Raw genomic sequence first — 14,204 nt, forward strand, 5'->3', positions numbered from 1 at the left:
AATTGGCATTCTGTATCTAGCTCAAGGTTTGTAAACACACCAATCAGCACCCTGTGTCTAGCTCAGGGTTTGTGAGTGCACGAATCGACACTCTGTAACTAGCTGCTCTGGTGGGGCCTTGGAGAACCTTTATGTCTAGCTCAGGGATTGTAAATACACCAATGGGTACTCTGTATCTAGCTCAAGGTTTGTAAACACACCAATCAGCACCCTGTGTCTAGCTCAGGGTTTGTGAGTGCACCAATCGACACTCTGTATCTAGCTACTCTGGTGGGGCCTTGGAGAACCTTTGTGTCGACACTCTGTATCTAGTTAATCTAGTGGAGATGTGGAGAACCTTTGTGTCTAGCTCAGGGATTGTAAACGCACCAATCAGTGCCCTGTCAAAACAGACCACTCGGCTCTACCAATCAGCAGGATGTGGGTGGGGCCAGAGAAGAGAATAAATGCAGGCTGCCTGAGCCAGCAGGGGCAACCCGCTTGGGTCCCCTTCCACACTGCGGAAGCTTTGTTCTTCCGCTCTTTGCAATAAATCTTGCTACTGCTCACTCTTTGGGTCCACACTGCTTTTATGAGCTGTAACACTCACCGCGAAGATCTGCAGCTTCACTCCTGAAGCCAGCAAGATCACGAGCCCACCGGGAGGAACGAACAATTCCAGATGCGCTGCCTTAAGAGCTGTAACCCTCACCGCGAAGGTCTGCAGCTTCACTCCTGAGCCAGCGAGACCACCAACCCACCAGAAGGAAGAGACTCTGAACACATCCGAACATCAGAAGGAACAAACTCCAGATGCGCCACCTTAAGAGCTGTAACACTCACCGCGAGAGTCCGCAGCTTCATTCTTGAAGTCAGTGAGACCAAGAACCCACCAATTCCGAACACATCATCTCATATAATCCTCAGAAATTCCCAAGAATGATGGTGCTATTGTTATCTTTACCATACAAAAGGGGAACCTGAAGATCACAGAGGTTTAGGGACTTGCCCAAAATCCCACAGAGCTTGGATTAAAAATCAGACCACCTGTCTCTTGAGCCTGTGTTCTCAGCCATGTCTGTATGTAATGATGTTTTACTAATTTGGACAAATGACAGTCCCCACCCTACCATTATACAGCAGGGTTGGAGTTCATGAGTTCAATTAGTTTGTTGATGGCAAGTAAAGATGCTACATTATCTGGATGTATCTAGATGTTTTATCTCCCAGACCACTGAGCAGCCACAGTTCCCAAAGGAGTAGCAATTGGTCTGGGAGAGAGGGTTAAGAAGAGAGAGGAAAAATTAATTTCTCTTTCTCCTACATTGTTTCTCTGAGTCCCAGGACATGATTGGTTAAGTGCCAACAGGAGTCATGATGACTCACAATGCAGCTGAGAACCCTGTTACCATTTGCAATGACAAGAACTAAACACTAGCCACTACCACCAGGGTTACTCCTGGTTCAGGGCTGAATACAGTGAGTAAGTGGGAGGTGCTGGCAGAGGGGGTAGATATTACTTTGTAATATCTGTTCCCTAGGCACTCAGTTATCTTGGCCTCAGAGCTATTCCCTGGCTCATCCAAAATCTGTTAACAGGCCAAGAACACTGTTAAAATATTTTGGTAACTTCTGTGGGAGGAGTTACCAAAATCTGTTAACAGTATTCATTGCATTTCCACAGGTCCACTGGGCAATGATCAGCAATTCTGACTTCAAGATCCAATCACCCAGTGAAAGCTACAAGAGAACTCAGTACAAGGTAGTATTGCCTTTTCTCCCTCAGTCTCTACACCCAGCTTTGGTCATGACTGTAATTATCACTTTTATAATACACAATTCATGTAAATGGGGTGTTTAATTGCAGAAATTTGACTGAGAGTACCCATATGTTTCAAGCCATATTCCCTTCCAAGTCTCTGATCTAGAATAACTATATTGTTACCATTAAAGTGTGACCCATATGGGTATTGTCCAGAGGCAGGACATGAATTTTCCAGGCTGACAGAGGGATAATGGTGGGGACAGAGCTTTGTGTTTTTTATAGTGCTGTTTCCCTGAGGAACTAAAATGACTATTATGAGTAGATGTGGCTTTTGTCCACACTGGCTCCCCACTCAGTCTCACATAAGAAGGGAGGAAATTGAGGTACAAGTGCCTGAAAGTGGGACGTTTGTGACCCAAGTCACAAACTCTGTTGTTTGAGTGGCAGGAAAGGCTTAGTCCTCCAGGTTTTCTTCTACCCCAGGTAGAACCATGTAAAGACCCTGAGGCCGTGTTTAGTGTTCCAAACAAATTAGTTCTGAACCCAAACTAATTGGGTTCACATCCTGGTACTGCCACATACTAGCTATGTGACCTTGTGCCAATTCCATGATTTTCCTGTGCCTGTCTCCTGCCCTAGATAAATGGGAATGACAGTTGCACCCACCTCAAGGTGTTATGAGGCTAGATGAGTTTCTGCATGTCAAGCCCTCAGAGAAGTGCCTGGCAAGCAGACAGTGCTCAGCTGAGGAGGGTGAGTAATGTTCGTATTGCTGGTGTTGTTATTCTTCTCATTACTGTATTACTGGTAAAACAGAGGATGCCAAGGAAGCCTAAGGGACTAGACAATAGATGTCTTCACCTCTTCACTTTCCCAATGCAAGGAGAACCTCTTAAAGTCACAGACAGGGTTGACAATTTTCCCTGGCTACGTCTGTTCTCTTTCCTTGAACTCCATTGACAGGTTCATTGTCTATGTTTTTGTGGGTTTTTGGTTTTGGATGACTTCCCTCTGACCACGCTCCTTGTGTAACAATTCCTTTGGAAGAAATAGGTGAGACAATGACTGTAGGTCAACTTGCCTTAGTGTTGCCTGTCCATGTCTCAAATCTGTACCTCTGAAGAATCTTGTTTCATTTAAATACCACTGACAGAATTGGCTTGCACACATATTCTCATGCTTTTTTGTGGAAATACACTCAAAAACGACACTTATACAACTGATAGTCCCAACTCCTTTCTTACAGTCCTCCAACTTACATTTCTATACCAGAACTTCCATCATCACTATGCTGTAAATTCTTCTAGACCTTGTTTTCTGCATTTACTTTTATATATGGCTCCATGAAGGAACAAAAATAGGATGATAAAATGCATAATGTTTTGCAAGTTTCCTTCTTCAATTACCACTTTTTAGAGATATTTTTCATGCCTTTTTAAAAATTATTTATTTATTTATTTATTGAGACAGAGTCTCACTCTGTAGCCCAAGCTGGAGTGCAGTGGTATGATCTTGGCTCACTGCAACCGCTGCCTCTTAGGCTCAAGTGATGCATCAGCCTCCCGAGTACCTGGGACTACAGGCACATGTCACCATGCCCAGCTAATTTTTTGTATTTTAGTAGAGATGGGGTTTCACCATTTTTTCCAGGGTGTTCTCAAACGCCTGAGCCCAGGCTATCTGCCTGTCTCGGCCTCCCAAAGTGCTGTCATGCCTTTAAATAGAGAACCCCATCATCTTTTTCAATGGCTGCTTTTTATTTCACATTATTGATATAACAATCTATTAACAATAGGAATTCAGAAAAATTGCCTCTGTCAACCAAGGAAATCACCCAGTTTGACAAAAATGTAAGGTAGACACAAGCTAAACACATAAAAGAAGATATTGTATGCTCCTCTAAGAATAAATTATGAAATAATAGGAATAATATATCCAGTTCACACTGGCCATCAGATATACCTGAATATGATTTTTTTAAATACTGAGAATTATTCATGAAACATTTTTATATGTTTCCTGTTTGACACTATTATACCATTATTTCTAGATTGAAAAATTAATTACTATATCATTTCTGCCACCATTTTAATCTGTGAACTCAGTGCAAGCACAGTCATGAACCTCCATATGAATTTGACATGAAACAAAATGAGCTGATTATTCAATTAAAAGGACAAGAACACATATGGGAATAACCTTGATAGGGAGCTTGGCCTACAAGACATGAAAACCTACATAATAGATTTAGAAATTAAAACAGGAATGAAAATTGCCTCAATAAAACAGAGCAGATTCTAGATACAGACCCGTGTGTATGACAGAATGAAAGAAATAGTATCGTTGGCATTTTAAATCAGATCATGGCCCAGAGCAATCTCTTATGACTGCTGCTGGTAGCAGAATGTGTTAGTATGTGTCTGTGTGGGTATGGGTGTGGGTGTGTGGGGGTGATGTGATAGGGATGTGATAGTGGACAGTGAGGAAAAGACCCCTGGGTCCACTTGGTTATCTTGATTTCATCATTTTTACCAGGCTTTCTTGGTTGTGCTGTCTTTCTGAGGCAACGTGGAGTCTACCAGTCACGGACAAAGGACTCTCTGAAGTCAGTCCCAGCACACCTGCACCAAATATCAGGAGGAAGGCAGATGAATACTTAAAGTCCAACATGTCCCCCAACAATGTGCTGAGTTTTTTACTCGGTAGACAACTGGGGAGGCACAGAAATGATGTGGATCTGACAAAGTGGTTGTGGATGCTGACATGAGCAATGCCAGGGTGGAGCTGGCCTTTGCCAAAAAAAATCACGTGACTTACAAGCACATGCCTACACAGAATCTTGGAAAATAATTTTTTAAAAAAAGTATTAGAATAAAATTCTTCCCTAGCTTCAGCTATTGAAATAGAAGCTGTGTTTTCATTTATTTTAGTTTGATATGTTTTTATGCTGATATGGCTTTCTTGAGTTACACTGGACAGGGGATTCTATTCATTCTAAACATTCTGTGCAGGAGCACTCAGACACAGGGGAGATACAGGTCATGCTGCAGATCAGATTTCTTCCACCATAAATCTTTCTTTTTTTTTCAAAGCAAGGGAGTACTTAGGTTAGTACCAGGCCATGCAAGGATGCAAGACTCCTCTCCCTAACGATTTTGAAGAGATATCCATCCAGTTCTCCTCTAAAACCTAATTGCTTACCCAGATGAAAAGATATTTGAGAATAATGAACCCATGAGTTGGGTGGGAGGTTTAGGATACCTTTTTATTCTGATGCTCATGAGAGCACCATTTAGAAACTACAGCATTGTGGATTTTTGGTTCTATTTAATATTAAAAAATTAGAGCACAAGGCATTTTAATATAGGGAACAGCATACTTTCAGATCCTTCTAAAAGCAGTTGTTCTTCTCATTGTCCCCAAAGAAGTAGAATCCCCAGGTGCACTTATTTGTGCCATGTGAAATAAATCTGTTTAGGCCACAGCCAATTGAAGAGAATTCATTTGACTGAAGTGGAACTAAACCAGAGGATAACAAGACTGTGACATGGCTTCCAGGAAAAAAAGCTAAAGGAGTGGGAAATACAGGTATTCGCTCTGAGACAAGTGAAATGAGAATTATGTAGGCAATTGGTCACTGAGAAGTGAGAGCTCAAGCTGAAGAGGGGACAGGGATTGCAAAGAGGTCAGAGCCATGGTGGATATGGGCAAGCTTAAGTTAGGAGTAAGATGAAATTAACATAAGGTCAACCATTAAAGCCATTGCAAATTCCAAGCATTTCTCTTGTCCTTTCCTGTGAGCTGCAAAATAAGCCTGCAAGCAGTCCTTCTGTGCCCTCTTCCTCTCCTCCCAAATTCTCTGGGTCCTCACAACCTGTCCAGCACTCCCCAAGGCCTCTTCCTGTCTCTCCACCTCCACCTACATCTAAGGAGCTGTTACTGTCTCTCCCCTTAGCCAGGTTTCTTCCAGATTTGTGTTAGGTAGAAAATTTAACCCTTCCATGTCCTTTTCACCCTCCTCTCTGTCCCTGTCGCCTTCTCTGTCCCTGCTCTGATTAAATATTGCCAAAAAATAGCCACCAGCCTCTCTTCAGAGGATGCAGCTGGCTGTAGGATGAAATGGGGAGGGGTTAGAGACTACAAGGTAGAAGGGCCTCCTGGGTGCACTGTTGGTGGGAACACTGCCTGGACACTCCTGCATCGGTGACTATTTTCCTGCAGTCCAGCATCAAACAGTGGCTGCGAGGAGGAGAAAAGGTGGGGAATGGAGACTGAAAGAGCAGCAGGTAGGCCAAGAAGGAGTAAAACCCACAGGAGCAGAGGCCGATAACAGCCAACCTCCTATACCCCATGGCCACACAACTGAAGAGACAGAAATTAGGATGCATAGTTACACATGGATAAATCTCACCATCATATTGAGTGAGAAAACAAGTAGCATAGAAGGGTCCAGTAGTGCTTATGCTATGCTCTGAAGGCTTGTTCCCCACCCCTCCACTTCATATGTTGAAATCCTAAGGTGATAGTATTAGGAGGTGGGGCCTTTGGGAGGTGATTGGGTCATGAGGGTGGAGCCCTCATGAATAGGATTAGTGCCTTTATAAAATAGGCCCAAAGGAGCTCATTCATCCCTTCTGCCATGTGAGGAAGCGCTGTTGTATAAACCCGGATGTGAGCCCTCTCCAGGAACTGAATCTGCTGGCATCTTGATCTTGGACTTCCCAGCCTCCAGAACTGGGAGCAATAGACTTTCTTTTTATTATGTTACCCAGTTTATGGTGTTTTGTTATAGCAGCCCAATTGGACTAAGTAAGACAAGTTTGTTACATACAAAGATAGTAAAGATTCAAACTAGTGTAGCAGGATGTTCAACTGGTACTCTATCTAGTCTCAGACTTGGCTGACTTCCTAGAAAAACTGATATCAACTACTCATCATCTCACAGGCAGTTACCTGTCCATCCACAGAGAATTGGTAAATAAGGTAATCACAAACAGTGGAATGAACTCTCACTATTCACCCATGTGAGGGTATGTACACACATGGGAGAATCTGGGTAGGCTGGAGACCAGAGAAGCCCCACTTCATGGAGGTTGTATAGTATGCTAAGTTTACAGAAGGAAAGTACCCTTCACCTCAAACTTACTGGGGAAATTAAGTAGTCTCTAAGTGTTCACTGGGAGGGCTTGATTTGTTGCTCCAGAAGTCAGAATCACAAGTAAAAAGTCCAAAAGGGGAGTGACTGGCAGAGAGAGAGGCAGAGAGAGAGAGAGAGGCAGAGAGAGAGAGAGAAAGAAAATTTGGCTGGGATTCTCCTAAGAAGAATATTCTTAAGAGATCTTAGAGGAGGTTATGTGTAACCCTAACAGAGAAATTCTTGGTGCAGGTGAACCTCAGGACTGGAGGCTGATTGGAGTGTTTTATTCTGTGTCATGGAAATACTCTCTCCTTCCACACCTCAATTTCTGCCTGCTGCCTCTTATTGGCCAAATACATATGCCTGCTGCCTCTCATTGGCCCCACTAGTCAGAGGGCAAGGAAGGCCAGGTGATATAGCCTTTATGTGTCAAGTACCTGAGGAACAGAGCAGTATAGAGAAGGAAGTAGGATATATCTGATTAAACAAACTGAGAATAACAAAAAATAATCCACCACTTTTCCCACAACCAGCACCCACTGTTGCTTTGAGCAGATGAAGGAACCCTTTGCCTAGCACAGGGTACCACACAAAGTCCCATTAGCCCTTATATTATCATAGGGTGAGGTCACTTTTTATCATAATCCCACTTGAAATCTAAATTGTAAATTGTAACCTTAAGGCTGATGAGACATTTTCCTACACAATATCATAGGATGGACAAAGAATAGATCATCCCACCTACCTTCCCGCAAAACAAATTCTGCCAAAATCTCAAAATATTGGTGGATCTTTACCTGCTGGGGCAACCAAAGTTTTAATTCCCCCCCAAAAAAAATCAGTCTAAAAAATCTCAGTCTTTAGAGGTGATATAATTATGGAATTGCAGCACTTTTACAACGAACATCAGAACTGGACACAGGAGTACTAGGAGGTACCCCAGTGAATCCCCTCAGTTCCAGAAATAATCATCTTTTCATCTCTATGAAGCAGCAAACTAAAATTCCCCCTTAATAATCCAGTTTACTTACTTATTCAACACCCCTTCTCAGCTATCAGTTCTGCAACCTGAACAGCTTAGAATGGACAGGAAACAATTGGTCATTGTCAGTTTCCAATTTAATGGAACCATGGATATGTTCCATGGGAGAGGCATATTGTCTTGAAGACTTTAACCTGAAAACCACCCAATTGCTATTTTGGCGGAAAGGAAAAGAGAAAATCTGTAAATGATTTTTTGGTATAATAGTGGGAGGGGTCACTTTCTACCCCAAGCAATCTATGATGCCATTCCCCCAGGCCAGGTTGGGGTAGAGAGTGACCCTTCCCTGGGCCTGCTCCAGAGGACCAGTCATGTCCACACTCATCAGCCTTAGGATGCCTCCAGGCCTCTGGTTTCCTTTGGTTTGTCTAGGGGCTTACAGTCCTAGTCTGATAAGTTCACTTCCAGTGGAGCTTGACCAACATCCGTTGTCCTGTGCCTGAAGAACCAATGCCAAATATGCAGGGAGATCCTTGATCATTCCCAAAGGCTCTCAAAGAAAGCAGCACAATGCCCACCACTGCTCGGCCTTCTAGGGGTAGGAAAAGGAACAGGAACAAGAAGTAGGAATGAAACCAGGAAGGGGTGGACCCCCTCTCCCTCCATCTTTTCTATGGGCTGCCCTACTCTCTCTCACTCCACTTCAAGCTAGTGCCAGCTTGAAGGAAAAAAGATGAAGGGGCTCCCTGCTGTGTATGGAGGGGCCTGTGCTCTAGGCAATGATCATAACACACAGCTGCATGATTCCAGTGCAGGGTCTCTGATCATCGCCCAGTGTGTCATGTATATTTATACATGTGCATGCTAATACTATTTCTTCTTAGTGCCAGGGAATCCAGTGCCTGAAATACTTTCTTTTTAACCTCACATTTACCCCCAGGACCACAGTCATGAGGGAGCACATGGCCCAGAGAAGATTGGAGGTCCAGAATCTTTACCTCTTTACCTTCCCTGTATGCTGCTACTCCTGGGCCTCTTAGCAGTGGCAGCACCTTCCAAATCCTCTTCACCCCTAACCTCTGTTTTGACCCCAAGCAACTCTACAAACCCTCTAGTCCCAACTCCTGCAAGGACCTACTTCTTTTTACTTCCCAGTCTAAGAATGTGTGTGAGTAAAGGACCTCATGGGGATTAAAGAACAGGAGGGCAGAATGGCTGGGGCAGTGATGAGAGGTTGAAGTTTGAGAGGAGGTAGACTGGGAGAAGTAGGCAGGGCCAACTTCTCCTAGGACCTTGTTATATCTGAGAAGGTTTGGGATCTTGTTCTAAGTTCGATGGAGAGTACTGACTATCCCCTTTCCCTATTCCAGTGCATCACGGGGAGCAGCTCCTGAATGCCCCTTCTCTGGGAGGCACTGCTCTCCTGGCTTGCACTAGCTCGACCACCAGGACTTACCTAATGCCTCCCTGAAGTTGCCTTCTCACTCCCCTTCTGCCCCTCTAGCCAATTTAGTCTCCAGGACACTGTCCCTACCTCACAGCTATGGTGACTTAGGATCAACATTCAAGGTAAATCCAAGGAAATGATGAAGCCTTTTACTCTCCTTGGCAGGATGAGTGAGTTGTGTTCTGAGTGTTGGGAGAAGAAAACAGATCAAAAGCTGAGCTTGTGCTTTACCTGCCCTGGCATGGTATATAAAGACTTCACCTCCAAGTCCTGAGCACCCACATACATATACTCATATATAATTGTGCTATATGCATGTCTGTGTGTATGGATAAACCAGTACTTCACAGATATACACAGCTCAATGATCTACCGCAAGTAAAACCTGGAACTGCCATCCAAATAAATAAATACAACTTGCCAGCAACTTTGAAATCTCACACCTGGCCCCTCTTAATCACAATATTCTCCCTCCCTCTTAAAGGTTACCACTATCCTGAATTTTATGGTAATCACCAACTTATCCTTTTTTTGTTTTTGCTTCCCACCTAAACTCGCATCATTAAATACTATCCTTATGTTTTCTTCATTAAGAAAAAGTAACCTTTTTGTTACTGTGGTTGCTGTCTGAATATTCCTGTTCCCACATAATTCATATGTTGGAACCTAATAATGTGATAGTATTAAGAAGTGGAGCCTTTGAGAAGAGATTAATTCATGAGGGCTGTACCCTCAGGAATGGGATTAGTGTCCTTTTAAGAGGCCTGAGTGAGTCCCCTACCCATTTGTGCCATGTGAAGATGCAGCAAGAAGGCACCATCTATAAAGCAAGGAGTGAAGCCTCTCTAGAGACCAAATCTGCTGGTGCCTTGATTTTGGACTCCCAACCTCCAGAGCTGTGAGCATTAAATTTCTGCTATTTATAAATTATCCAGTCAAAGGTATTTTGTTATAGCAGCCCAAATAGACAAAGACTGTGGTACATAATATGCACGAACATGTTCAAAGGAAAATGGAATGAAATATCTAACCATATCTGAGGAGTCTGGCTCCTGGCCAAAAATGTATGAGTGACTTTTTAGGCAGCCCTCATGATCTGGGTGAAAGGCTGCCCTCCTCACATCAGAGGTGGTCCACAGCCAATGCACTGCACTGTCCAAAGGGAGCTGCAGTCAAGGGCTCAGTCCCCTACCTAGGCAGCCATCCTCTTACCTATATCTGCATTCCTAGCCCTAGCCCTACTCCTAGCCCACTTATCCGGGGCCTTTAGCCCTGGTGCCTCTGCCTGAACTTCCTTATGGAGAAAGGAAAAGAAATCTTCAAGACACCTTTCTCCATGCTGGCTCAGTACTCAGAACTTTTTCACTCCAGACCTTCCCCTCTCCTTATTCCCAGGTTTGTAAAACCACAGGAGCCTTTGTTCGGGGATCCCTTGACAGTGAGACTGTTCTTCAAGTGTGATTTCTGTGCTTTACATTCAATCATTGGCCAATGTCATTAAGTTGTTAGGGACCTCCACTAATCAGATACCTGCAAAGAAGTCCTTGAAGTTCTTTCCCAAGGACACACAGCTAGTAAGTTGCAGAGGCACGATTGGAACTAGGTGTGTGTTATCTGTAGCCTGAGGGCCCTTAACCCCACAGCACCTAGAATGACATGGAACTTATCTGCGTGTGGGGGCAGGTAAACAGATATTCATTAAAGGTATGTTGAAAATGAAGATAAGGAAAATTAACTTTTTTCTTGCTATCTAAACAAAATGCTTTTCATATTTTGCTTTATTTTCTTCTTGTCCTTACTTTGTATACACACACATACATACAATGTATATAATTTTTTCTCTCTCAACTTACAGTCATTACACTGTTATTACTTTGTTTTTGTAACCTGTGTTTTTAATTTTATTTGAAAATAAGTGCATTCTTTCTGATTACAAAGCTGGTTTCTTACTGCAGAGGCCTTTTAGTTTCATAATTTCATAATGGCATAAAGCAGAGAATAAAGAGTGAACTATACTGCCATAATGTCAATTATCCAGAGAGAACCACTCAAATTTTTACTTTTATTCATTTTTTACTTTTTAAAATATTTGTAAACATTTTTATATATTTCCTTCTACTCAATTCTCTACATACCTACCCATTTTTCCTGTTATAAAACTGGAATCACGTGAAAACTTTCAATTGTACCTTCTTTTTGCTCAGGACAGAGTCTTGAAGACACCCACATGTAGGTGGCAGGAATGGAGGAGTGCATTAGGTAAATGGTGTCAGAGGAGGTAAATATTGGAATCCTAAATGCAAAGAGAATTCTCCAAGCAGTCATCAAATGCTTCTGAGAGGTGAGATGTGAAGGAAAACTGCTAAGAGGAAGTGGCATTCACTACCGAGACGTTCCCTTATGTCATTGGAAAGCAGGCCAGTAGGATGAGGGCGTCAGCTCTAGACTCAGGGCAAAGGAGGCAGGGAAGGGTCAAGAAGGAGAGGGAGCAAGGACAGGGTGCGTCTCATGTCAATTTGGTGTGTGAGGTAAGCAGAGAGGAAAGATGATGCAATTTGAGGATTTTGGGGGTTGAGAAGCCCTGAGAGGTGACGGATCTACTGTCATGTGAGAGAGGGATGAGATGCAAGGAGGAGGAAGGTCACTGATGCAGCAGGAGACAGAGCTCGCAGGATGGGGAGGGATCAGAGACACAATGAGCAGAGGAGGAAGCAACAGTTATTCCAGTTGGGGGTTGGGTGCATCTGTGGAAAGGTGCACTCAACAGACCTGTTCCTCTCTCAGAGAACATTCCTTCCCCTTCCTGTTCTGCACTGTCTTCTGTCTCCTGGCTTCTGCACAAGACAGGTAGACTCAGAATTGTCTCCGCAATCTGGGGTAGAGAGGACTCTAGACAGCTGGGGCAGCCTGAGGGCACTGTATACCTGAGGGGGTGTCAGAGGATGGAAGCAGATGGTACCCATCAGTACCAAAGATTCCAAGAAAGCATGCGATTACAAGTACATATTTCTTTTCTTTAACTCAGGTTTTCTTAATTTTGTTTTAGCATGGAGAACTTTCATCCATATAATAGCCGATAAGGTATTGTAAAACTGCTGTTTCATGAAGTTCAGCTAGAGAAATTTCCTAATGTACATGTAAGCATTTTGGCAATACTTGGAAACTCTGCAGATGTTGACACTTTCTAGTAGATCTGTAATTTGAAGTAACAACTGAGCTGATCAGAAATGTGACTCTCTTTATAACTCATCTCAACATGCTCATAAACTCTTATTTCTACTGATAGAAGAAACTACCAAACCTTGCCACTTTAAGGTGACTCAATTCCTTCTGGTTTAAAATATAATCACTTTTAGGCAATTAATTGCTTATTTTGTTCTTGATTTCAGTTGTGTAGATTTAAAGTCCAATATCCTTATGAAGGCTGCCCTGTCCCTCTCGTGTGCCCTTCCCTACTCTCCCTCCTAATCCTTCCCCTTCCCCCTTTTCCTCTTTCTTCATCCCCTCCTCATGCCCCCTTCTCTTCATCTCCCTCCTGCTATTCTTCCTCCTCTACTTCTCCTCCTTGCTTTTCTCCTTCTTGTCCTCCTCTCCCTTCTCTCCCTCTCTCCCTACCCAATCCTCACTTCCTTCTCCTTCAACTCCTCTTCTGACTCTCACTCTTCTTCCCCTCGTCTTCCTCCCCAAGAAATTATCTGGCTACAGATGACTGCAGCAAGGAGGATGAGCCTGTCCCTTTTGCTCCCTCATCTCCCTTGGTCTTTGAGTGTTTGCCATTTTCCCCTCTATCTTCAACAGATGAGACTGACTCTTCCTGGCCTTTGGCACACAGATGGTGGTATTGATGGTTTCCATTATGGCCTCTAGTCAGGACAGCTACATACTCTGAACCATTCTCTTTCAAGTCCTGGTCCTTGTCTTGCTGACCAGTCTTCTCAGTGCCTCTGTGGATTCTCTTTCTGGGCCTGCAGCTGGAACTCATTCATGCTACAAATGACCCATAGGGAATCTGACAGCACTGTGGCAGGACCTCTCTTTCCTAAATACCAGGCTGTCATTTCTGAACTCCTGTTGCTGCCTCTTGTTGGTGTGGGGCACTGAGGGCAGGTCTCACTCCCAGAGCTACCAGTAGGATGTGGGGCAGCATGCCATTATGCTCCGGAATTCCCAACCTTTCATGGTTCCTGTCTCAATACTCCCCACTTCTTTCCCAAGCCTCCCTCCAGGGTCACTGCATACATTTACACATATTGTGCACTCTGCAATTAAAGTAGATTCATTCACATGCAATATATCCTGGAGTTGTGCAGTGTACAGCCTGCCTGACAGTACATATTTACCCTGTGCCCAGCCCCCTCCCTCGCTCCACCTTGCCCAGCTCTAGAAGAGCCCTACTCCCTCCTATGGGTCAGATATCAGCACCTACATCTCTCCGAAAGATTTGAGGTTCAGCAAATGTATACTTAAACACAAGTCTAGCTCTAAGAAATTGTGCTCTGAACTTCTCTCCATACACAGCAGTCACTGAAAGAGCTGTGCACAACTTTGGGCACCACAGTACTTAAACAGTGATAGGAAGAATGTGGAGATGGTCCCAATGAAGAGAGACAAATTCAGAATTAGTGCAAATGCTTTTACAGTTGTGATTCACTTTATGTACTTCATACATGAAAACAAACTGAAGCGTTATTCTTTCTTTTCATGTGTGCTCCAATGTAGAAATTATGTCATACTTAGGTCTTGTTTTATGTTTTCTAGACTTTCCCAAGCTTTTTTCTATGAGGGTTTTCCTACATATGGAAAAGTTGGAAAAACTGTTCAGTAAACACCTGTACACCCTCCACCACAATCCAATGATTAGCTTTTGGTCATATTTTATGGGTATCATTTTTAA

General features: G+C 43.5%; 1 protein-coding gene across 11 annotated transcripts in view; it reads right to left on the reverse strand.

Moving 5' to 3' along the window:
* ZNF75D (zinc finger protein 75D) overlaps positions 1–14,204 on the reverse strand; it is a 222,969-nt gene that overhangs the window by 204,471 nt on the left and 4,294 nt on the right. The window lies entirely within an intron of this gene.

Source organism: Pan paniscus, chromosome X, assembly GCF_029289425.2.
Source record: "Pan paniscus chromosome X, NHGRI_mPanPan1-v2.0_pri, whole genome shotgun sequence".
Classification (NCBI taxonomy): domain Eukaryota; kingdom Metazoa; phylum Chordata; class Mammalia; order Primates; family Hominidae; genus Pan; species Pan paniscus.